The sequence below is a fragment of the Hippichthys cyanospilos genome, chromosome 12, assembly GCF_059441005.1.
Source record: "Hippichthys cyanospilos isolate Australia breed blue-spotted pipefish chromosome 12, RoL_Hcya_1.0, whole genome shotgun sequence".
Lineage (NCBI taxonomy): Eukaryota > Metazoa > Chordata > Actinopteri > Syngnathiformes > Syngnathidae > Hippichthys > Hippichthys cyanospilos.
The window spans coordinates 4,572,501-4,597,857 of NC_142380.1; the positions used below are offsets into that span (position 1 = coordinate 4,572,501).

General features: G+C 38.9%; 2 long non-coding RNA genes across 2 annotated transcripts in view; one reads left to right on the forward strand and one right to left on the reverse strand.

The window, feature by feature from the left end:
• Nucleotides 1-24,801, reverse strand: part of LOC148414463 (uncharacterized) — a 67,784-nt gene extending 42,983 nt beyond the window's left edge. The window contains exons 1-2 of the long non-coding RNA XR_015867522.1: nt 24,692-24,801; nt 22,927-22,988 (exon numbers count right to left, since the gene is read on the reverse strand). This is a non-coding gene — a long non-coding RNA (uncharacterized LOC148414463). The remainder of the gene's footprint in view (nt 1-22,926; nt 22,989-24,691) is intronic.
• LOC148414464 (uncharacterized) lies at nt 23,385-24,469 on the forward strand. Its single transcript, XR_015867521.1, has 3 exons — nt 23,385-23,492; nt 23,585-23,646; nt 24,225-24,469. It is a non-coding gene; the product is annotated as an uncharacterized LOC148414464 (long non-coding RNA).
• Nucleotides 24,802-25,357: the final 556 nt, after the last annotated feature.

Here is a 25,357-nt window from a genome sequence, read left to right on the forward strand (position 1 = left end):
GGTTTATTCTATTTAGCAACAATAGCTAAAAATTTTCATGACCCAGTTCCAATCCAGCTATTGAATCACAATATAACGGGGTTTTAAACATGGAACATTTTGACTGCAGGGCACACTCCCAAACCACATCTGCATCGTGCCGCCAAGCCTCTCACTTAAAACAAACATGGCGGCGTTGTGTATTTCATCTCCATTTTCCATACCAACTTTGATTATTTTTACTAGCAAATCCGTAATGTTTTCGTTTGCCGTCATGACGCAGACTTTAAAAAAAAAAAAAAAGGGAGTGAAAAAAAGCAGGTCAGGGGGTGACGGAGGAGGCAGCTGCACTCCATCTGGAACCCCGCACCCCCACCACCCGCGCTGTTATGTAAGCGTCGGGCCTGCTGCGGCAGCTTCATCCAAGTCGGAGCAACAGCTGCTTCCTGTTGCATGCTAGCATTGCCGTCGGAGCGCCAGTCCCGCTAAGGCTCACCCAGACGGGAAAACGCATATCTTCACAGCAGGCGGAGCAAATCTGCCTTTCAAATTTAGTCGAAAGTCGAAATAGACTGATGAGTTATTTTCAGGGCAGGAACAGAAAGTGATACCAATATTCGCGGCAAAGAGGCTAAGATTCGATATTTGGAACCAATAGTCGTTTTCAGGGAGAATATTGGAGTCAAATTAAAACAATCGATAGAGTAATACAAACTCCAACTCTTAATATTCAAACCCGTGAAGTTTTTTGAAAAATTTGGGGTCATTTTGTTCCATATCATTTTCATAGTATTTTCGAGTCCCGGTAGCATGAAAACTAAGTGGTTGTGCTGTATTGAACTTTGGGTGAAATTTCAGCATGTGAAATGCCAACTTATCTTTTTTTCTTTTTTTAATTTTCTATTAAGCTATAAGACAAAATTTACTTTGCATTTTCTATAACATTCTAACCAAGTAAACTTCAAGGAGATCACGGAGTCATCAGTATGTCCCAAGCTAATTCAATATCTCGTTTTTTTACAGCAAAAAAAAAAAAAAGGTTAAAAGTTTACTTATTTTTGTTTTAAATTCAAATAAATGAAAGGTGCAGCGTCTTCTCAGGGTCAACGGAATCTCTTATAACGTTAAGTGAAAATGTAAATAGTTTCCTGAAGTTAACACAGTTTTTAAAGTGTTTTATTAGTGGCCATGATATTAAAAAAAAAAAAAGAAAAAAAAAAAGAGGTAATGCCAATATCTATCAAAATGCAAAATAGCAGACACTCTGGTTTGAAGCAGGGATGTTTAACCCTTTACTGGGCCCAGTGGCCATTTTTGGCCGATAATAACAGGCAAAACATCCAAAAGCATCCGTAACAGATATTGCTTAAATTCTAACGTACTGCAAAATTCATTTAAAATCCTTAAAATTCTTGACTTAAAAATAGAGAAACATGTGCCTGAGAAATACCGTTTTGCATGTTTTGACTATTGTCCCAAAGTGGCCACTGTGCTCTGTAAGGGTTAAAGGTCAGAGAGCAACCATTTCCTGGATTCTATTAAAATGCATATTTTGATTTGTTAATGTAATAAATACATAACTTACAGGAAGCTGTCAACACGAGCTTGATCCAAAATCAGGTTTTGATTCCATTTTAAATTTGACGGGCACTGAAGTTGCGGTTACTCTATCCACCGCTAGGGCCACCGGAAGTGGCTTTGTAATAGCTAGAAAGCAGGCTCCACCATACAAGATATTGCGCAATTTTCCATATTCATTAGTGAGCCATGTATTTAATTTCGCAGCGAAGGCCATTTTGACACACGGGAGCCACCAGAAGCAAAAAACTGTAAACATCATCAACATCTGAGCGACTGACTACCGCTGTTCTACTCAAGCGGTGCCTTCAAGTCCGCACAGAAAACTGACAACCAACGGGTTCCCTTTGCCCTTGTTCTCGTCGGCGCTGGAGCCGCCGGAGAGTCTTTTCCAGACTCTTTCCGTTCCTGTTTCTCTCATTTCCTCCCATCCTGTAGCATCCTCTCCTCCTCCCGTCATCTTCCGCCTCCGCTTTTTTCCTTGACTGCAGCGTTCACTTCACCCCCCCCCCCAACTACCCGCCCTCCACCCCGTGCGCACCCGTTACTTGTCATCAGTCCTTCCAGCGCCCCCGCACGCTTTTGTTATCTCATTTTATTCCCGTCAAGTCACCTCGTGCCAGCATCGTGGCGTCTCGCGCACCCTCAGCTTCACGCTTAAGATGTCAAGCAAAAAATACAAAATAAAACACACGAATCGGGGGAAAAAAAGATCATCTGTTTCTCAATGCATTGACGTGTCCATTACGGTCGACAGATTGTTGCTGTGACCCGTAAAACAAGTTTGCGTTCTTGGAATGTTGGGAGAAAAAGGAGGAAAAAAAAAAACACACACACAAAAATACTGATGACGAGTGAAAGGGGCCTGAAGGCAAAATGTATTTTCAAAGCAGCCAGAGGCAAATTAGTTTTTGCTTATTTTCATCTAAATTCATAAGTGTCTCAAAGAGCATTTTGGGGGACTCGTGCATGAAGAGAATTTTTAATGCCAGAATGTTTTCTCGACAGCGGGAGGAAAAGAAAAAAAAATGGTTGCAAAGCAAATGGTTGAAAATGTCAATGAGTTTGAATGCAAAACTCCACAAAGCTCGGGGCGGAATTTGGGAGGATTAGGACTTTTCATTTGAGTTTGTTTTTATTCAGCTTCAGATTTTTCATTAGTTATTGATTTTTACTTTTATTGTTTGGATTGAGTCACTAATGAGGTTTTCGAGCAACTCTGCTACTATTTTTTGGAAAATGCTTCATTTCAGTTAGACGTTTAGTATCGAAATAAATACATTTAAATTGAACCCCAAAATCTAATGGTATGATAACCTTGAGTAAAAATATCACAGCATTTAAATCCAGCTCTAAAATTTATAATTTTACAATCTCTTCAAACAAAATATATAATACAGTATTTGTTACAAAAACAAACATTTACCATGCACAATAATATTAATAAATATTAATGCACAATATTTTGAAAAATGATTGGTGTGAAATCAACTACCGTTGAGTGACAGCAGTATATTTCAAATCAATCATTCAATTACTACTATATTATTAATTAATCGTACTCTGCAATGTGGATTCTATCTTTGTGTTGATGTGGGTTCGCTTTCTTGACTTACATTTTAGCGTCCTACCGCGATCTATCCCATAAAATGCTCCGTAAAAGTAGCATAAGCATGTTAGCCACTGTAGTTAGCTGCAGAAGCTAACTTACAGTGTCACTGAAGACGACAAACCAGGAAGTGGCCGTGATTGGCTGGGGCAGCCAAAGAGTATGAGTCACATCGAGAGAGCCTCATTTTTTTTTTTTTTTACGGTTTTGAATTTCCGTGACTTTTAAAACTGCAACATTTTGGCATTACGGTTATTGGCCCATGGTAAATCTTATGTAGGATTTTAATTGACAAAGACAACAACAACAACAATGGAACTTTTTCATGTACAGATTGAGGTTCTTATAAATTATAAAAAAAACAATTAAAAGCGAAATGATACACTGCCAGCAAGTGACTGTCTGAATTACACACGAGTAGACAGGAGAAAAAGAAGGGCGCCGCTTAGTGGTTGTTGTAAAACATTTCAGCGAGTCGAGAAAAAACCTTCCGCTTCTCTCCTAGGACTGCGTGCGAGCCAAAAAAAAGTCCAGCCAAGCATGACTAACAATATAACAAACACATACAAATGGCATATTGCCAAGGTCAACTTCAAAATAACAATAGCATCATTAGCACACCGCCATTAAAAAAAAAAAAAAAGAAGAACACAAGAACACTAAGAAACTACTGTTCAATTACGCTGTCACTGTTTGATACAGCACACGTCTGTCTCCAACATTACTACAAGCCGCTAACTATGTATGTGGTGCATTCAAAGGCAAGAAGAAATATAACATTTACACCCAAAAATTGAATTAATCCCTTTGGAACTGAATGAGTGACTATTAAGAGCTATGGAAAGCATTGTTTTTGTTTGTTTGGGTTGCGGTTTCTGTTTCGGCCAAGGATTTTCATTTTGCACGAGAATTCAGTGCTATACTACGCAGTTTTTGCTCGTTTGTTTGTTTTGGATATTTTTTACTTGTTTTTTCGGCCAGGCGTTTCTCATTTTTTGATTTTCTGTTTCAGGCAAACATTTTCATTGCCTAGTAGTAACCTTGGGGAGAACGCCCTTGCAGTTCTACATCCTCCCAGTAGGGGCGCTTAAGAGTCTTGCAAGGATGGGACCTCCGTGAAACAAGACTTGTTTATTGTGAATTTGAATAAGCGAAAGCTAATTTGAAACCCGAACTCTCGTCAAAATATCCCAGTCCTTTCTCGAATCTAACTCTGAAAAGCTTAAACTAATGTGAAGTCTAATAATTAGACCCTTCAAATCCAAACCGTGTCAGCACAAAATAAAACTACTGGCAAGATTCCTGGCTGATTTCCAGCTCTCACATCTCAACATTTGTCAAGCTCCGAGAAGAAGCAAAGAGTCCGTCCGAGGCGCAAACAAATGATTCATCTCCTTGCTGGCCAGCCAATCGATGGCTCAGCGCCATTAAAGCAGATGTGTAAATGAGGCCTCATTTCCTGCGTGATTAGATCAGGATCTCCTCTTTTCATTCTCCTCCTCCCTTTGTCCGCCGAGCCGGGCAGCTAATAAGGCGAACCCGTCGCCCTTCTTAAGTAGTTGACGAGGAGACTTTGTTAAGGCTCTGACTGGGAAGAGCCCATTTGAAAATGAAACGAGACCGCATCGAGTTGTTTCAACAAAGATAATGAATGGGATTCCTTTTACTGCCAGGGGAATAAATGCATAAATATCTCATAAAGAACTCATTTGAATTAAAACTACAAAAAAAATATTCGAGCACCAGAAAGTAGCGGCGCCAAACCAAATAGCCGACTTATTTGAACCCTTATGCAGTATTTGGTCCAATCTTATGATCTTCGCATCAAAGGGAAAGCATTGAAAGAAAATATAAAGCTGAAATTTCACCCTGATGTAAGAACATGTCAAAGTTGAACATAACACGACCGCTTTGTTGTCGCACAATGAGGAGTGCGCCATTATTTGGCCGGAATACTGCGAGGAATGATTTGGGAGAAAATGACCCAAAAATGGTCAAAATACGGCAATTGTGGATGCAATTTTACATAAATCCATACGTGGATACCTGAGACTTTTTCATGTTTCCTGTTATGAAAGATAATATGCTCAGCCAGTTCCATGAAAACTGATCAGTGCCATCCCTTGGCTAAAATACTGCTAAAATGACGCGGAAGAAAATGACCCAAAAATTGTCAAAATACTGCAAGCATGAATACGTGCTTATAATAATTTTTTTTCATGAAAAAAATCTGGATTTTTTCATGTGTCCTGTTGTAACGGATTTGATCCGCCGAATTCATGAAGATTGGGAATTCTTGTGCTGTAAACGCTCACAAAATACATAAGGTTACATGTACTCCAGTTTTTCCCCAATTGTTGGTTTGAAACGAACCACATGGAACAGCCCGGAGCAAACCACTTTTAATCCACTCCTCAGGCCAGATCCTCAGAGGAATGCATCAAAACCGTACTTCCAAAACTTAAAACCTTAAGCCTTTCTAGATGACACCGAGCCCTAAAAAACTTCTTTTATCTGATCTAAAACCAATAACTCATCGTTCCTCTGCCATGATAGAAATGTGCCATTCGGAAGCTCCCCCCCCCCCCGCAACTGTCTGATGGAAACAAGATTCAATGGACTCAACAGAGCAGAACCTGGAGGAACGTTTTAGCACCCTGCCAAGTCAAAGCCACAAAGAATTCAGAGGGCAAAAAATTTGTTGTGACACCTGCAAGATATATCTATGAACTCATATAATCCCAATGATTTATTGTTATGTTTTTTAAGAGCCCAGATCCAAGGTACTGATATATATTTTACTGCTCAGTTTTTTTTTTTTTTTTTACAAGTGTTTGGCAAACAAAAGAATCTAAAAATGGCTGGTATTGACAACGCTAGGTAATTAAGTACCAAAAAACTCAATTACTTTGGGCCGTGAGTAACTCAAGTACTAGGGTAATTTTAGTACCTTAAGCAATCAATTACTTTATTACGTTAGTACCCAATGTAATCAATTACTTAATGCTTAATTACTTGAAGTAATCACTAAGTACTTAATTACCTAAAATAAGTGAGTTACCAAAGTAGTCCATTAATTTAGGTAATTGATTACTTTGGTAACAATTCTTTTAGATGACCTGATTCAGCCATATAAAACATAAAAATGTGCCTTTGGGATTGAATGAGTTAAAGTGGTCATTTAGGTAAATTTGACAGGACATTTTAGAAGAGGGACTTTTGTATTTCGAACCAAAATAGAAAACATGCGCGAGATTCTTGTAGCGTCATTGTTTTTACCACAATCATAAAATAAATATCATAGATGCCGTATAATCAACATTTGAATTGAAACTCTTAACTCATTGGTGACAATATTGACCTAATTTGGGCCTTTGACCTTGACGCGTCAAACTGATTTTTGACACCAAGCTCCGCCTACATCGATCGTTGCTTCTGATTGGGGCTCGTCCCGTTCGGAGACTGTAAAAAAGTAAGAGCCCTGGGACGCCCTCCAAAATGGTTCCTTCAATGCAAAATAGATGACTCCCGGATCGGTTTTGAACAAGGACTTGGCCTCAGTACTTCAGCCCAAAATGGCTACTTCAAAGCAAAATGGATTTTCCAGTTCAATTTCACACATGGATCTGTGTGACTTTTTCAGGTGTCCTATTACGACCCACCGCTTGATCGGTGTCGACGGGGTATAATTTATTTTACGGCCCCCTCCCCCGTTTTATCTTCTCATTCACTGCCATTGACGGCAATAGACGTCAAAAATCTATTTAAAAGTAAGTTCATAACTAGTAATAACTCGGACTTTTGTAACTGAAGCGTTTTATCTTCGGTAAGTCGCGGTGACATTTTAGAAGTGAGCCTTTTGTGTTTCTACCCAAAATAGAAGACGGACCCGCTCCAAGTTTCCTGCAGAGTCATGAAAAAAAAAAAAAAAAAAAAAAGATGGAAATGTCACAGTCAATAGCGGCTCTTTAGCCCCGCTTCCACGCGCTTACTTTCGACTTATACGTCTGTTCAATGCGCTTTCCTGGCACCGTCTTCTCAGGTTGCGTTACAGGGCCACAAACGCGTATCCACTTGCCCACCGCATTGATCGGCAACTATATTCAGAATCCGAGCATGCGCGCAACATTTTTCAGCGAGCGGGTCCAATCCCCCGAGGATCATCAGCGGTTCTGATTGCTTTTCTCTAGTTTGCTGCCTCTTGATTTGGCTCCCAGGAAATTGCGACCGCATTCCTGCTTTGGGTTTGAACCCAGAGGGTGTGGGAAAGTGGTCCCGCTTCACATCATTAGCGTCGTCCAAGGGCGCGCGATACAAGGCGCTTCCGGAACATTGGAGGATCCGAGATGTATTAGTGGTTATTCGGTTTTGGCTTTCACACGGAGCCATCATACGGCCGATTACTCGCTTTGACTCTGCGGTGGCCATGAACTCAGCTGACTTCAGAATTGCAAAAAGTGTCTTTATGCTTCTTTATCATAGCCTTTCGGTCCATTAGCTCAGTAGTTATGAAATAAGGCGATGTGAAGGCACTTGAAAGCGGACGTGAGATTGAAATAAAGTTTTACAGGTATCGACGAGTCGAATTTAACATATGATTTGTCGTGACAGAAACAGAACATTTTTCTTTTCAAATTAAGAGCAAATTAAATGGAACATGGAAAAACCGTATTGCTAAATTATTTTATTCTGCCTCGTTTGCAAAATGGCGAACACCTGAATTTTATGTTTTATATGGATGTGAATTGTCATGAATGACAATTTTCTAGCACATGTTACACGATCTATGTTCTGGAATTGCTGAATAAATGAAAAACTACGACTGGAGTTCCAGATTTTATTAAATCAGAGACACATGACAAAATGCTCTGCAAAAAAAATGCTTTGCAATGGTTAGGTGGCATTTGGCAGAACATTTAAACATGGTTTGATGCTAAAAATAACTGGCATCTATTTGGACTGAAAAAAAAAATATTCTACATCATTCTACACAGTATTTTAGCAAATAGATAGCACACTCCTGGTAGGGTGATAACTAAGTGAACGTGCAATTTTCAATGTCGTCACCAGCTGGGTAAAATTTCAGCTCCCTAGTCCCTTCTTTCAATGCTTTCCCTTTGATGTGAATTATATATATATATATATATATAAAACATCACAAGTTCTTTCACCTCCCGCAGTCATGCTCACTTCTTGCTCTTTAAAGCATAAAAAACGTCTTGTAAACTTTTTGAGGGCAAAAGAATGAGAAGTTCACAGCGAGACGCGCTCCACGCCTGACTTTGTTTGAATAGTGGCGTGATGAATAGAGACGCCTCAAACAAGCCAAGGTGACACGCCGTTGCCGAGGATACCGCCCAATGTTTCCATACCGAAGAAAATGTGCATTGAAAGCAACATTCTATTCTTCAACGTGAATGTGACTGTCAATGTGAGTTTGTGAGAAGTGAGCTACTCTGCTGACCGATCCGTTTAGAATTTGAACCGAATGGACCTCAAAAGCACGCCATAACTTTACACTTGCCACATTTTCCGGCCTTTTTTCAGATTTCAAGATTTTATTGTCATATGCACAGTAATACCACACAATGAAATTCTTATTCCGTTCACTTCCCTGGGCAGACTACATTACATAATCGAACAAATAATGAAGTAGGCAATAAATCAAAAACAAACAAAAAACGGTAAGAGCATAATTTTTCCTACCTAATTTATTTACTGTATTTGTCCCAACATTTTTGTCCAAAATCTCGTAGTTTTTTCACATTTTCAAAGTGTCTCACCATAATGATTTCCTCCACTTTCTAGTGTCCCAATATTTATGTTCAATTTTTCAATGTAATTTCCTTTCAGTGTGCCAAATTCAATTTTTTTTGTTATTCAGTTAACTGTTAGCATTCCAATAATTTACTCGACATTTCATTAACTTATACCCAATATACATATTTTTTTTCTTTGCCAAAATTCACTTTTTTTTCCACCTTTTACTAAATACTTTGGTTCCAAGTTCACGTTTTAATCTTTCTGGATGTGACCTCATACTTTTACAATTTTCACTTTCTGGAAACGCCCTGATAATAATAATGCATAAATAATTGCACTTCATGATATTTGCACGATATTATTTGCAGCATTGTTCCTGTTGTTGTTTAATTGCTATTTATTGCTATTGCTATTTATTTATTGCTTGAACATGGAAAGCAGTCTGCTACTCTGGGAAGTAAACGAATATTTTTTTTTTATAATATGGTACAACTATACATATGACAATAAAAGTCTTGAATTTTGTATTTTGTTTTTTTTTTTCACATACAATTTGTTGTATTCCACTACCTTTATTAACGGTCCTTTTTTTTCTTTTTACCCTTCTTCACCTTCTTCATTCCAAAACCTTATTTTCTTTATTTTTATAAATATTTTTGGCTAAACTCTATTTTTTTTTGTTCAGTTAGAGACGTTAAATATTGCCAATTTTCTTCCGTTTCTTTTTCTGTCAGTAGTCCCAATACTTTGGTCCGGCGATTTTCTTCACTTTCGTCCCATTTCTATTTCACTGACTTATACTACAGTTGTACGGTATTAGATGAAGGTAAACGCTGGGAGCCGAAAGGCCCGAGCGCTCGTAAACACCCCATTTCCGACGTTTATTTTTCACGAGGTCTTTACGGTTACACGCCGGAGGCCGAGCACGTCCTGGAACCTCCGCTGCGACGCTTCAGTCTCAGCGGGTTTTCTGGATTTTGGCCAAAGGCGGGAGAGAGATTTTTTTTTTCTAAGAGAGGAGAGGGGCTGTGATGCTTAATCCTGGAATAAAAACCAAAACTGACATCAAGTTTCACGCAAACGCTCGAAGTTGATCTCAGGAAATGAGCCGCATGCGACCCCCCCAACCCCTCCTCCAAAATGACTGTGAGACAGCGCCCCCTAGCGTGACGAACACAGACAGGCTGCTGATTGTTACGCAACCGGAGCAGATGGGGCAACTCTTCACGGTGAAATGAAACTTGAGCTTTCTCCTTGTCCGTGACACGACCGCGCGCCCTTGAACGCACCGCAGCGCCTGCCAAAAACAAATCTGTTCAGTCCAATTGTGTTCTATTTGTATTGAGCCAATTCACTACGTTCTGTGAAGGCATGTTACATATGGAGCTCTCGGCCAGCCAATGAAGAATGTGCTGAAATCAGCACGACTGATAAGGATCTGGCCGGTGCCGTCAAAACATTTAAAAATTTGACAGATTAATTGATGAGCTGTAAATAATTGATCGAAATCTCTTTTTAAGATCATCTAAAACCTTCGGGGAAAAAAAAAACATCCAGTTTTTGACTTAATTTTGATACATTGTGTTACTGTTGCAAGGCTAGTTTACAATAAGAAAAGTAGGAGTCATGTAAAGATTTGAAAATATTAACATTAAAATAAAACGCAAACTTGCTCATATGCGAGCGTTTTCCAGTTTAGTTTGGCAAATAGCTTTGCAGCGGCTTGCTGCATTAGCATCTTTGTTGCCATGGTTACCTGTGGCTGCAGTCGCAGCTGGGTGCTTTGCATTGATGTGGTAAGCTAAACTTGAGCTGCGTCTGTTGGTAAGCAACAAAGAATGCATATTTGCCTGTCTACCTTCAATGCTATCAAGGTGCTTTTTTTAAAGTCAAAGTTAACATTTGATGGGCATATCAGACAGAGATTGACAAAAATAAATCTAACTTTGGCTGTAATTAATTGATTGTAATAAATTTATCAATCTGACACCCCAAAATCAATCATGTTTGAATGGAATTGTGGACTATTGCCAATGAAAAAAAAAACGTTAAATATGCCAACATATAGCTAGACTTTCAATAAAGAAAAACTAATTGACAAAAATACTCCTCAATGGTAGTGAATGAGTTAATTTGAGAATTGTGGGGAACATAAAATGTGGGGAGCAGATTAATGTAGGATTTTTGAGAATGGGATGAATACAATATTTCATGAAATAGCTGAACAGGTTGGAATGGGTTTGAATAGTTGAGAACTATTAAAAATATCAACAGTCTGATTTCAAATGTGACTTTTTTCATGGAAAAAAATGTCAGTTTGAGTTCGGAGAACACACAAAAAAAAGATTACACACACACACAAAAAATGCATGGCGATCAGCAGTATGAAGTCATTAATCCTGCAAATTTAATCAAACTATCTTGGTTCCAATTATGTTAATGACAAGTATTCATGATGGGTGGAAAATATGTCTCAAAACCTTGGCAGTGACCCCCCCCATGTTTTTTTTTTTTTTAAATCCCCCTCCTAAATGTGGAAAGAAGTATAAAAAGAATTGAGCAACATCAGCCCCCACAACACCGAGTCAGCAGAAAATCGGGATGCGTCTGCAACCAAAACAGCTTTCCTGCATTCCTGTGGCGGCATCGTAAGGAACATTTTAGTAAAAAAAAGGGGAGGAAAAAAAAACAAAAAAAAAACACAACAGCCGTGCCCTCCTAATGAGATCAAGATGGATTACGCGGCGTGCTGCTTGGCCCGCCATGTAAAAGGGCAAATTTTAATCTGGTTTGATCACCTCGTAGCGAGGCCTTCCAGTAATAGCGTTAGCCATCAAGCTCCTCGCCTGCATTACTGACACGCTTGAAACTTAAACCCGCACTTTACAATAAAAAAAAAAGAACAGCCGTGACATAATCTATGTGTGCGCATGAGAGCAAGACAGACTAAATGAAGTCAAAGGGAATGGCGCAGTAGTTTGCGGTCGATAGCGAGCGATAGCGTTGGCTCTTTAATTCAAAGCCTGATGGACCATTAGAGCAGTGCGCACTTGCAAGTGTCAATCGATAAAAGTGTCAATTCCCTTGAAAATGTCTTCATGCTGATAAAAGGCCAAAACCAGAGAAATGTACACAGTGAACGAGGATGCCTTGACATACAAGTTGAATTTGTTCTCGCAACTCAAAAGGCAAAAGACGACATTTGGCGCACCGCCACTCGCTGCGGTGGCTATCATTCTGTATGAAAACAGTGTATCCTTTTTAATAAAAGAAAAAAAGACATTTAAATCAATTTTCAGCTAACAATTATTCTTATAGGGATTAAACAGGTTACAACTTAATCTGAAGCTGAAAAAAAATAGTTTAAAGAGCATCAAAGTGCCTGAATAAAATGTCAATCCTTATTCAAACGAGAAATATTTTTGGACCAACTGAACAGTTTGATGCTGAACAAATATTAAATGAGTAAATAAAAATAAATAAATAATAAACATTGTAAATAAAACAATAAAAAATCTCAAATATTTTAATAAACATAATAAATAATCATAAAAAATCTCAAATATTTTAATAAACATAATAACAATAATAAAAAATCTCAAATATTTTAACCCGCAAAAAAGGGTATAAAACATTGTGAAGAGTTTTGTTTTTTTTGTTTTGTTTTTTTTAAATAACATTAATCATATATGTGATTTTAACCCTTTACTGGGCACAGCGGCCGCTTTTGGCCTGTAGTCTAAATCTTTAAGAAAAATAAATAAATAAAAAAACTCCCATGGTTGACTAGCGTCCCAGGATGGATAGAGTTTGTTGCCACCTAGTGGCTGGGAGCCGTTTCTGTGGAAGCTGCCTAAAATTGCTATCAATACAATGATTGCAATTCTTAGATCTTGACCAGACCAGGTCCATTGGTCCATTTTCTCTCAGATCAGGTGGAGACAATTAACAAAGGCTCGAACAAGTGACCTTCTAATCTACACGACAAGACTAAATAACGACAATGAACGCCGTCCCGCCTATAAATATTCATTAGCGGGAGCATGTTGTCAGTAGGCTAAAATGATTGCAAAGGAATTAGCATAATGAAGCATTATCTATGCTAATGTCCATCTGCGGGTCGCTGTGCGCGTCCGCCATAATGCATCGCTTAATTGTGTTGTGGGCAAGGGAAGACATTTTTTTTTTCCACCAATGTTTGAATTTTTACATGGAAATGAGACAATGTAATGAAGAAGTGAGTGGACGTGTTCTATCATTTTGCACAAATGTTTGCGGACTACTTGAAAGTCAAAGAAAAAAAATTGGAAGGCTTGTCTTACGCAATTTGCATAAAAAATTATTATTTGGATGTGAATTTGATCAAGTCAGGGTAAAACGTGGGTTTTCAACAAAGATCATAATTATATAATTCATTTCAAATCGGGTTTAGGGTGTCGAGTTCAGGTGTCAATCTGGTTAAGGTTTTAAACATAGCAAATTCAGGGTTTGAATCAGAATTTTGAGCAATCCTGATGGTTTCAAAATTGTTTCGAGACAGGATTAGGATTTGAAGTGAGCTTTAGAAAATACAGTTTCAAGTTTCTGTAAATCAAGACCTGAGATTATAAAACGGGATTTTAGGGTCAGAAGAACCAAAGTATGGCTTTCAATTAAGAGTTTCATGCAAGGGTAATGGTTTGAAAACGGTTTTAACGTTAGCGTTTTCAACAAGGGTCTCAAATCTAAAACTGGGGTTTCAAAGTAGTCTTTGACACCTGCTATCATCTTATCAAACTTTGGTAAGGTGCCCAAACAAGTTTTCAAGGGATGGTTTCAAGGGATGGTTTCAGCTCAGAAAAATCACTATGCAACTCCTATGCATCTTCTGCGCATGCGTTTGTTGCAGTACTCCTCCATGCCATAGGGGGCAATAGTCCCTGTTCTTACAGCGTGGTGTACATTTCGCACTGCAGGTTTTCTGGTATCATGTCAATATTTTTTTTTTACACGCAAATAAACAGACGGGTTTCATTTTCACTCAGGATGGATCTCACGGTGCTTTTCTAGCCAGGTAGCCATTACGTCACACAAAAGTTGGGATGTGAAAATAAAAACAAGAAATTACAAGTCTGAGCTTTGCGGCGACGCCACGACAACGACCGAGGCAGCTTCGGTTTGGTTTGTTTGGGTAAGGCCCCGAAAAAACTCCAACACACCCCAGATGACTCACGACGCGTCCGAGTCGGCATCCTCGCCGCGCCCGCCTCGCACGTGTCGGAGTCGACCGAACGCCAGGTCGGGAAGGGATAGTGTGAGTCACAAAGTACGCGTTGTCCTGGCGATGGTGGTCAACATTGTGTTGAATGTGAAAGCACGTGCGGACAGAAGTATTGGGACGCCTAGAGGGGTGGAAGCAGACCGCCACGGCAACAAAGCAATTACATGCAGGTGTCGCCTTCAGGGACAGTCTGAAGACGCAGTTTTCCTTTCAAAGCTTGTGATTGTTTCATTATCTATCCTGCTGACGCCTTTAGGGACAGTTTAGCTATTCCTAACCCTCAATTATCTAATCAGATGTTACCTTCAGGGCAAGTATGAGATAATCAGAGTGTTCCAGGCAAAACAATTGAAAGATTGTTCCCACAATTCCATCTACACATATCTGACTGCGTGTCCATTTAGTCAGATGTTGTTTTCGGGCATAATTGGAAATTACAGATGACCTCACAAAACCAAATGAGTGATTGTTTACCCGTTGAGTTCCTGCTCATCGCCAGCCCTTTTTGACCAAAATTCCCTGACCCAGAGAATATTGTGTTTCGTTAAAACGAAAGAGTAGACTTTTCTTGTGCATTATTTTTTCCAGAAACGCAACACGCACTTACTAGCTTACATGACAGTTACCGATTATACCATTCATACCTTATTTGGAATGTGAGCTGCCGGAACTTACTCATAAGCAACATGAGCAGAGATCAGTCGCTTCATCTTCTACTCAAAAGCGGTTCTGATTCATCTGAAGACATCACCATCTACTGGCGTCCGTTGGTCATTATTGTGTTTTACGAATGTGAATTTCCATTCGTGGAATAACAAATTTATATCTGTCCGTGGAAGGAATTAGTTGGATTTCACTTAAATAAACATCCCTGGCAGTGGAGGAGTTTTACATTCAAACCTAGCCATCTATTCTGGTCTTGCCTTCAGAAACAATAAGAGTTCCTCCTCCTACGACCATCTCATACTACGTTGCCTTCAGGGACAGTCTGAAAATCGCAGTTTCCCTCTCACAAAAACAACAGCGATTGTTAAAAGCCAAAATCAATGCATTAATTCTGGTGCTGCCTTTGGGGACCCTCTGAAATCAGAGTTATACTTCTCACTGTGGGCTGTGTACTTGAGGTTCTTTTTTTTTTTTTTTTTCTCTCCGCGCTCTCTGGGGAAAAGAGCTGACAATCATTAACGCTAAACCTGTTGAAGTTCAATTATCTATCTACAGTCAGAGGATCTGAAATCAAAGTGCATCTTTCCCCCCTTTCAAGATGTTTTACGCGTAGGAATGAGCGAGGCGCCGAAACACATTTCCCACAAGAGCCATGAACAACGGATGAGCTGGTGTCAGGGTGGACCGCACTAAAGCCACAATCGAGGATCAACCTTCACACCATCGGCCATTTCCTTCAACAACGTTTCGGTGCATCAATCACGCTATAAAATTAAATTCATCTCTTTCTGGCACTTTGCAGGAACATGATGGCCATGGCCTATTGATCGGACGGTTACACTCGTAGAGGCTGATTCACACTTAATGTCTCTCGGTCCACCTTCTGGGTCAGTCTGAAATAACTGTTAGCGCTCTGACAAGTGCATGATTACTTTGAAATTTCCTCAAACGTTGGCTTGAATTCATAATTGCCTTTACGGTTTCGTAACCACTCGCGATAGAACGAAGCTTTACCATTTCGACTTTTTGAAACGAGTGAGGGCGACCAATAGCAGACCAGCATCTCCGTGAGGCGACGCCGACCAATAGCAGACCGGCATTGTAATGTCGTGTCGCATGGATGCGCTTACCGCAACAGAAAATAAGTGCAATTACCTAAAAACGCTTGCAGATGGAGTTAATAACACAAATACAACCAACCCCCTAGGGTCATGACAGTTGGTTTGTCGCAAAACCGTGAAAATACCATAAAGATGGGATGAAAAAGCGTAAACCAGAGCCTGTGGCCTATACAAACTTATTCAATGCCTGAGAATTTTTTTTTTTTTTTAAGAGTCTAGACCACAGGTGTCGAACTCCAGCAGTCCTCGAGGGCCGGTATCCTGCATGTTTTCCCTTTTCTCTCTCAATCACATTTGATTCAAATGATTAGGATCATTTTAAAGCTCCTGCAAAGCTTGCAAAGAAGGTAATTATTAGAATCACGTGTGCAGGGGAGAGAAAACCGCAAAACATGCGCGATAACAGCCCTCGAGGACCGGAGTCCGACACCTATGGTCTAGACATTCTTAAGACATTCTTAAGTACCTGGGGTGTAAAAATATGTCCCTGGCATTGAATGTGTTAAGAATTTAAAGCCATTCTAATCATGGTTTAATCAACGAGAATCAAACTCTAACACCCCTTAAGATCTTGTTTCAGCGTACTGTGCTGCCACCTATCGGCAAAGATTATTTACTACATGATTATGCTGGAACACGCTACTCGACAATGGCACATTATGTTACAAAGTCAAACTTTTTAAATTCATTTGTATCTTCTCTGAGCAAAATCAGCTTTGGTATATTAAAAAAATAAAATAAAATCTTAATCGGGTCAGGACTGCCAGACAGGGTTTCAAGATAAGAGTTGATAGGTAGGGAACTATGGTGGCCCTTAAGGGGCAAAAATAGCAAAAGTATTAGTTTGTTGGTGTGTGCTGGCCTCTCGCTGCTGCTATGCGACTGATGTGAGCATTAAAAAGTCTTTAGTAAGGGCAGTAAAACAAAGTGAAGATTCATTTCCTGCCGCTTTTTACACGCCTGCTTTGTAGAGATGTTCATGTTTTTATTGTTATTGTTCCTCTTTGTGCCGTCAGCCCCATTAGCCTCACATTGTTTTTTTTACAGCTTTTTTCTTAACTGGCTTTTTAAAAGCCCGCCGTCACACTTCAGACTTGTGGCGTTTGATTTACGGCCGGAGCCATCCGCCGCCGTCACGTGATGCTTCCACCGCGAAGACGCCCAGGACCCGGCTCCGACTCGACCCCGCGAGGGAAAAAAAATAATCTTTCCCGATAGTGACAATATTGCAGAAACTTCGGTGCGATGCTCCTCGCTTTCTATTTGAATCACAGCAGTTAATTTCCTGGCTGCCCCCGGGGACGGGAAGAGGGATCATTGCGGTATTTTTAAACCTGAGATGTGTTTTAGCGAATTTGTGGCGCCTGGTGATTAACGCCAATGGGGAGAATCCAAGAAGGCGACGGCGCCGATCGGATCAGGAAACATGTTGAGATGGGAGGCGAATCTGAGATAGCTAAGGTTTAAAAAAAAAAAAAAGAAAGAAAGAAAAAAGAAAACCAAGGTTAGGGTTCCAAAACAAGATTAGGGTTTCAAACACAGGTAAGAGTTTAAAATTCAGGCTAATAAACAAGGATACGGTTTCCTATTAGGGTTCAAACCAAGGTTAGGAGTCCAAAACAAAGTTTTAAATTAGGGTTAGAAAGATTAGGGAAACAATATCAAGCCCAAAACAAGATTAGGGTTTCAAACACAGGTAAGAATTTCAAATTCAGGCTAATAAACAAGGTTAGGGTCTCCAATTAGGGTTCCAAACCAAGGTTAGGGGTGCAAGCCCGTAGTACAGCTTTCGATTAGGGTCCTAAAATAAAAGTCAAGCCCAAAACAAGATTAGGGTTTCAAAACACAGGTAAGAATTTCAAATTCAGGCTAATAAACAAGGTTAGGGTCTCCAATTAGGGTCCCAAACCAAGGTTAGGGGTTAAAAACCATTACAGCTTTCAATTAGGGTCCTAAAATAAAAGTTAGGGTTTGGAGCAAGGCATAAATGTTTTTCAGGTTAGGGTTTCAAAAATGAACATTTTCCAAGGATTGGAAATCAAGTTGAGGTTTTCAAAGTAGGGTTTGAAGCGATTGTCTGATTTTCAAACAAGAAATAGTGTTTGAATTTTTTAGATCCCCAAGACATATTATATAATATATTCATATTCAATCCCAGATACTTATTTTTTATTTTTTTTAGGTTTTTAGCCAATGGAATTTCTAAAATGAGTGGTACAAAATGAATTAAGTAGTAAAGTATTTTAAAACTTCAGATAAGTAAAAAAAATAATTACCGGTACTTAAGCAAATAAAGTAATTGATTACTTTAGGTAACTTTAGTTCTTAATCTAAAGTAACTGACAACTTTAGTTTTAAGATACTTAATTACTTTTTTTCATTTCATGTCAGCCATTTTTAGATTTTTTTTTTAGCTGTTTTTACCATTTTGCAGGCATTTTTCATTAAAGTTTTATACATGTATAAAAAGTAAAAATATGTCTTTGGCATTCAATGTGTGAAATATGGAAGTCTTGGTTATGATTTCAAACAAGGGGAAGGTTTCAAATTAGGGTTTTAAACCAAAATTAGTGGTTGAAGCCCAGGTTCAGATTTCAAATGAGTTTCAAGACAAAGGCATTTTTATAATAAAGTGTTTCAGATTAGGGTTAGACGAGGCCTAAACCCTGATGAGAATATTAACACAAAGAATATTAACACAAACGTTTTCATTTTCCATTTTGTTGGCATATGTTAATGTGCGCTGGCTTCCCTGCGCCTCACAATGGCTGCAGGCCTTCTCCCATGTACCAACTTCAAAGTGGACAGGCCAGCAAAAGGTCATCACTGAGGCCACGCCCCCGGCGTCATTCTTGCTAAAGTTCAAATATGTACCAAAGTCTCGGCATGAGTGACAATTGAATGATTGCCTGGTAACAGCTTGGAAAAAAAAATCTACAGTGGATTGATCAAACCTATTTCATCCAATAATTTGATCATTACATTATTTTACATTAAAGAATTGAAAGAAGACAACAGGGAGCTGAAATTTCACCCACATTAAAAATATGTACACATTTGTTGTTTTTACATTTATGGTCCCTATCCACCGGTCCGTGGATCAATTGGTATTTTGGAACTGATTTAGTTTCACAGTTCATTCATTTGTTTTTTGGCGCCGCCTCTGGCTGCTGTTGATATTACATTTTGTTGTGAGATGGATGGTGTGGCTTTGAGAGCAGTCAAGTCTTCTTTGGAAGAACGTTGTCATTTACGACATGCCCAAAATTTGTGTGTTTGTTGACCCAACAACTGTGACTTGTTGAAACAAGCTAGCTAATGTTAGTTCTAATCTTTAGCATGTTACATTGTGCTGATTTGTATGCGTTTAGCTTCCTAGCATTTTAGTTTGTGCCAGATATTTCCCTTCTTTATTCCCATATTAAAAAAAAAAAAAAAAAGGATTTGATAGGACTCCAATCATCACACATACAGTACAAAGTACTAAAGTTATCTTCACATCTGCTTTAATTAGCTAAATAAATTCCTGAGTGTTTCCCCGTCAGGCGCGCGTCCGCCGCCCTTTACTGTAGCGAGGAGACCCCGAGAGTCAAGTCTGTAATTGAGACACATTAACACGTAACACCTAACAGACCGGCTCAATTACCACAATGGCTAATAAAATTATATTAGAGCGGGAGGAAATGGTGGCGATGCTTCATTACGGGAACCACCAGCTGCGCTTCTCCTCCCTTTTTGTTTTTTTTTTCTTCTTCTCCTTTCCGCTAACCATCAGCTTTAAATAAAGTTCAATAAAGCTGCCGGTGTCAGCACAGGGTACGTTTGCTATCATCTCAAATAAAATAAGTCAATGAAGAAGGGAAAAAAGTAGTTTAAAGTTGTATTGTTGACCAATTTTATTATATGATATGTTATACTGAGAAATAAATGTCACGATATTAAAGGTTACTAGACTTCGTCATTTATGGCTGTATTTTTTTCATATTTTATCTGATTTGTTTGTCAAGATTCGTCAACACATGCATGATTGGTATATTAGGCACTCCATAAATATTAATATATTTTTTTCAGATTTGCTGTCAACTGAAATTGACACCATATACGCTCAGGACTCGGTTTCTGTATTTGGTCACGTGGTGTTCCCAAGGTTTGGTGTGATTGGTCATTTCCAAACTGTGACCAATGGTCAAATAAGTTTAGGATTGCCTTTGAAATTGTATTAATTTAAGGAAACTAAAATAATATAGTTGATGATATATCATATATATACACAGTATATGATATATCATATGCCATGATATATCATACATATACACACACATACATACATACACATTATTTATATTTGTAGATTTTAAAAGATTTGTACATTTCAAAGTGAATCCGTAGGCTCACACTCATTGACCTCGAAGGGAAAGTCATTTAGTTAGATTACAGCGCCCCTTGCTGCTGAACTAAGTGAAGTACGTGCACCTAATGTCATTTTCTGAGACGTCAGTGGAATGTGCATGATGCGGATTGCGTCAACATTCTAGAGTTTAAACCTTTATTTACATTATCTTCCCCTTACACAAACAATAAAGTCAGAATTTTCTTTATTATTTTACTATTTTACTTTACAGCACTACTGCATTCTCAGTACTCATTTTAACAGATTTCTGACTTTTCTTTGTTACGTATTTAAAATAAAAGATCTCACTGTAAAAATCGGAATTTTTCAAATGTCAGAGTACTGATAATAAAGTCAGAATTCTTACTTTTCTCTTGCCAACTTTTTTTTTTTGCCTTCACTGTCCCTAGTCCTCTTTTTTTGTCCACATCTGAATAACTTTGTCCCTATTTTCGTCATACTCATTAACCTTTTGATGTGTCAATACGTCACAATTGACCATTTCTTCACTTTCTACTTCCTGTAGTTGTCTTTTGTCCAAAAACTGCTACATTTCCATTTCCTGGTAGTGTCCCTAGACATTTGTCCCAATCTGAATAACACTGTCCATGCTTTGTCACATTCTTACTAAGTGGTGATGTCTCAATACCTTCCTTCACATTCCTCATTGTCTTCACTTTCTACTTCTTGTAGAACATTTTTTGTCCAGTATCTCCCCTTTATAATGCGCTAGTATCCCAGCCATTCCGTCCAAATGCTACATATGCACGTCCTTGTAGTCTCCAAAGACATTTTTCTGCATCTGAAAAACTTTGTCCCCGCTTTCTTTACATTCTTACGACCAGGTAGTCTCAACACTTTCCTTCACAATCCACAGTTTTTTCCACTTTCTACTTCCTGGAGATGTCTTTTGTCCAATTCCCTCAATAATGTCACTTTTCATGATGTGCTGGTGTCCAAATCATTCTGTCCAAATGCTACGTTTCCACTTTCTGGTAGAGTCCCAACAAATTTGTCCACATCTCACTCATGTCTTCACTTTCCACTCCACATACTGTATGTGTCCCAATACTTTTCTCCAAGATTCACTTCCTGTAGGTGTCCCAAACTCTACATACTCTTCAAATTTGGACTCAAGGGTCGGCATGGCGGTCCTTTGGTCAAGAGGGTTCATTCATTTTGAAGCTGAACGAATATGACGGGCCCCAGCTCCCTCCCTCAAGAAGAAAGTTCTAACTCGAAAGACAAATTAAGTTCCGTCTGGAGTCCTCTGCCAGCTGGCATCTTGCGCCAGGCATGAGGAAAAATCGTACTTTTCTCTCATTTTCTCGGCCGCTCGCACATCCTGTTCCACTCGGCTCCTTGTTGACTTCCAGTGTCCGTCACTTCATGTGGTCGCCGTTGATTATTGAAGGCTTTAAATTAGAACGCGCAGTCCTCGGCGAAGTGTTATTAAAGGCTCGTTTTGTTTTCTGCTGGCCTGAAATGGATTTCGACAGCACTTTGTTTACGTCTGGAGAGTACAGCGGGAGCCAGTGGCTAGGACCAGGATTTGCTTTGTGATCACTGATCTCCAGGCGCAGAGTCACACAGAAACGCGTTACGTCTTCACCCAGTATCAATTAGCCCCATTGAAATGAATTATAAATTACTTGAATCACTTGCAGCCACAAAAACATTTTTTTGAAAGCTCAAGAAAGACTGATCGGTATTGAATCAGACCTGAAGACATAATGTCAAAGAATCAAGCCAGTTTTACAAATTCTAAGCCAGTGGTTCTAAAAAGTTAGTACAAGTGCCGCTGAAGACACGTTAGAAGGTTTGGGGGGGGATTTAAAAGTTTCTGAAAGTATCAGTAGATGAAATTTAAAACCATGGTGGGTACTGTGCATTCTTTTTCAAATTAAAAGTGAATTAATTGGAACATGAAGGAACTCATTTAAAACTTGTCTTGCGGTCGGCCCTTTGGAAAATGTTTTTTTTTTGCCCTTATTTTGTTAAGTTTCTATGAATGGTTATTGTCATTAATAATTTTTTTTCAGTAGACAAACCAAACATAAAACAGATGATTTCAGAAGACAAAAAAACTTGACTTAAAAGACCAAGTCAACCAAGTCGGGTTGGCCCACTCTAAATATAGATCCATAAAAAATATCAATTTCAGAGTTCCGCCAGACAAAATGCAGATGTACACAGTATTGCAACTGTGGCAAGGGAGACACCCCCCCCCCCCCCCCCGCCCCGAAAAAAAATTGGGGGTTATCACAAGTTTGTGATTGTTTTCAATTCAAAAAAGGGACACAATTAAAGTCACATTCAATTACTGTGGTAGAAAAGGAATTCTATCGAAGTACTGTCCTGTACTTACTGATTCAGCGGACTTTCATGAAAGACAAAGAAACATTCTTACCAGTCGGGCTATATTATCGGAGAATTGAACGTGTTACTACAAAACAATCTACAGTGGCTCGGATTTAGGTTTTCACATTTAAAACAGGAGGGGGCAATCAGATGCAAAATTTCCAAGTCTGCTCATGAAAAAGAACAGGAAGTTACTGACCTCAGTAGTTGACAGGCAGCTCCACTTTCAAATTTACTCACGGAAAATTGTTGAAGCAGCATCTATAAGTAAACAAAAACCTTCATTTATTATATAAAAAAAAGTGTCATTAAATAAAACAACATTAAGATTTTTTTCATTACGTGTGCGCATGTCTTGTAAAATCTATCTAAGATAACAAAGGTTAAACTGAGCATGTTGGAAAATGCAAAGCTTGATATTTCCCATGTTTCCCCTAGAGGGCGGTAAGTGACCGAAGAAGACATGGTTTCTTCTAGTTTTTACCTATTAAAGTGCAGTCACTGTTTTGCATTCCTTGAGGCTGCACAAAGACTTGCTATGAAGTTTGAATCTGTTTTTGCCTTGAAAGAAAACAAAATAAAAACGTGTGGTCATTTGAGATCAAAAACCTCGTTCGAAAACTGACTCATGCGGCCTAAACTTTGAGGTGGCTAATTCTTTTTTGTCTTTTTTTTGCAGACCGGCACTTCTCGTCATCACACAAGAACGTCTTTGATTAGCCACACTTCTACACACCCTTGTCCAACAACAAAATCACCATGCAGGTAATTGTTTCCAGCTTTGTTTTTCAATAGAACATTTTTTTTAATGTCAAAGATGAATAAATGTGCTGAAATTTTGCCATTTCGGGCCACAGGTGCAGGAATTAAAACGACACCTGTCCCGGCAACATGGCGGCGCTTGCTCAGGTGACAGCAGGTGAATTGGTGTTAATCACCTCGTTTTCAAAGCATTCATTATTCTTTTTAGCACTTTGGCAGCATTTACTGCACCCTACAGCCTGCAATTAAAGCCAACTCGACTGTCCGTCAAAGGACAAGGCAGGTTTGGACTAGCGGGGATTTGCTTACACTAAATCCCTTTCAAGGGACGAGCATTTACACCGTATAATTATTGTGTCATTTCACATCACCGCGGATAGATGAAATATGGCTGACAGGAAAAAAAAGTGCATTGAGTGGACTTAACGCGCATCTTTGGAATATGAATGGAAGCCGGAGAATCAAACCCGGAGATCATACAGTCCACATATGAACACAAAACCTCAGAAATGTCAAGCACATGCTCTAACCACTCAAAACATCAAATTTTTTGACATGAAACGAGAATACATATTGAGTCATCTGATCAGCAAGTATATGTCTCAAAGCGCAGTACTAGTAGCGCTAGTGGTATGCTACAGCCACATACGGAAAAGTCAATGGTAAAATTCGGCCTCAGATTTTTATTTTTTAAAATCAACTACGGATTAACTTACAACAAATATCTGGACACAGGACTTGGGACGGACGGAAATGGAGCCAACAAGAACAGAAGACAACCACAATAATCCGACAAAAAAACGAACAGTGAACTGATTAAAGCCAAACTTACGAGACAACGATAAACACCTGGACGAGACACAAGTAGAACAACGAGCTGATTGGCTGACACAAGGGAACAGATGGACGAGGACAGGTGGAACCAATCAAACTAACAAGACACTGATAGAAGCGCACCAGACAACAATGCCTAACATCAATGGAAAATAAAAAGTAACTCAAACACAGAACATGAAACTGTTTGGACTAACGCAACGTACTGCAGTAATTCCGGGCCAAACTGGGCCGAAATTAATGGAGGGTTGTGTTGGCAGATGTAATTTGTCAAATTGTGTTCTAGTTTATTCTGTTTTATGTTTTAACTATTTTACATTTTAAACTTTCCACATTTAAATATATGGATATACATAATGATGTCTCACCTTTGGGAAATTGGCAATTTAATTTCTTCTGAATAGGTGTTTTCTTGTCTCTTTTTTTCATTATCGACATTTCTAACCAGGAAGTGAAGCCGTGCCTCTCACCACGCGGCTTCAGCGCCCCCTTCATGACGTCTTTCAAAAGGCAAGTATTGTACAAATGTTGATTTTCTGTCGTTTGCTCCCAAACACATTTTCCCTATTTCGACGTTTTGTATGGTAAAATTTTGGAACTAATCAATGAATTGTTGTTGTTTGGTATGTGGAGTTAGCAAAAATTCTCCTCCCCAACACCAGAATGAAAACAAAAGTAAAAAAAAAAAAAAAAAAAAATCGTAATAATGATAATAAAACAATGTGAATGTCTCTTCACATAAGATGGGCGGTTTGTGGGCGGTGTAGAGGCGGTACGAGGACCTTTCTCAAAACGAGTCTGTTAATTTCTGTTTTTCTCAGGCTGGGAGCACAGAATTAGTAAGGAATTCTTATAAATGCATCAATGACGGAAAATATCACTTTAGGGGTGTTTAAGGGCGGTAAATTAGCATTGTAACATGATTAAAAGCTCAGTGTATTTTTTATTTTATTTGCCATTTAATTACTGGAGGAAGTCAACATACTATATTTTCAGAAACATTAATCAGAATTTGCTTTCAGAGTTAGTAAATC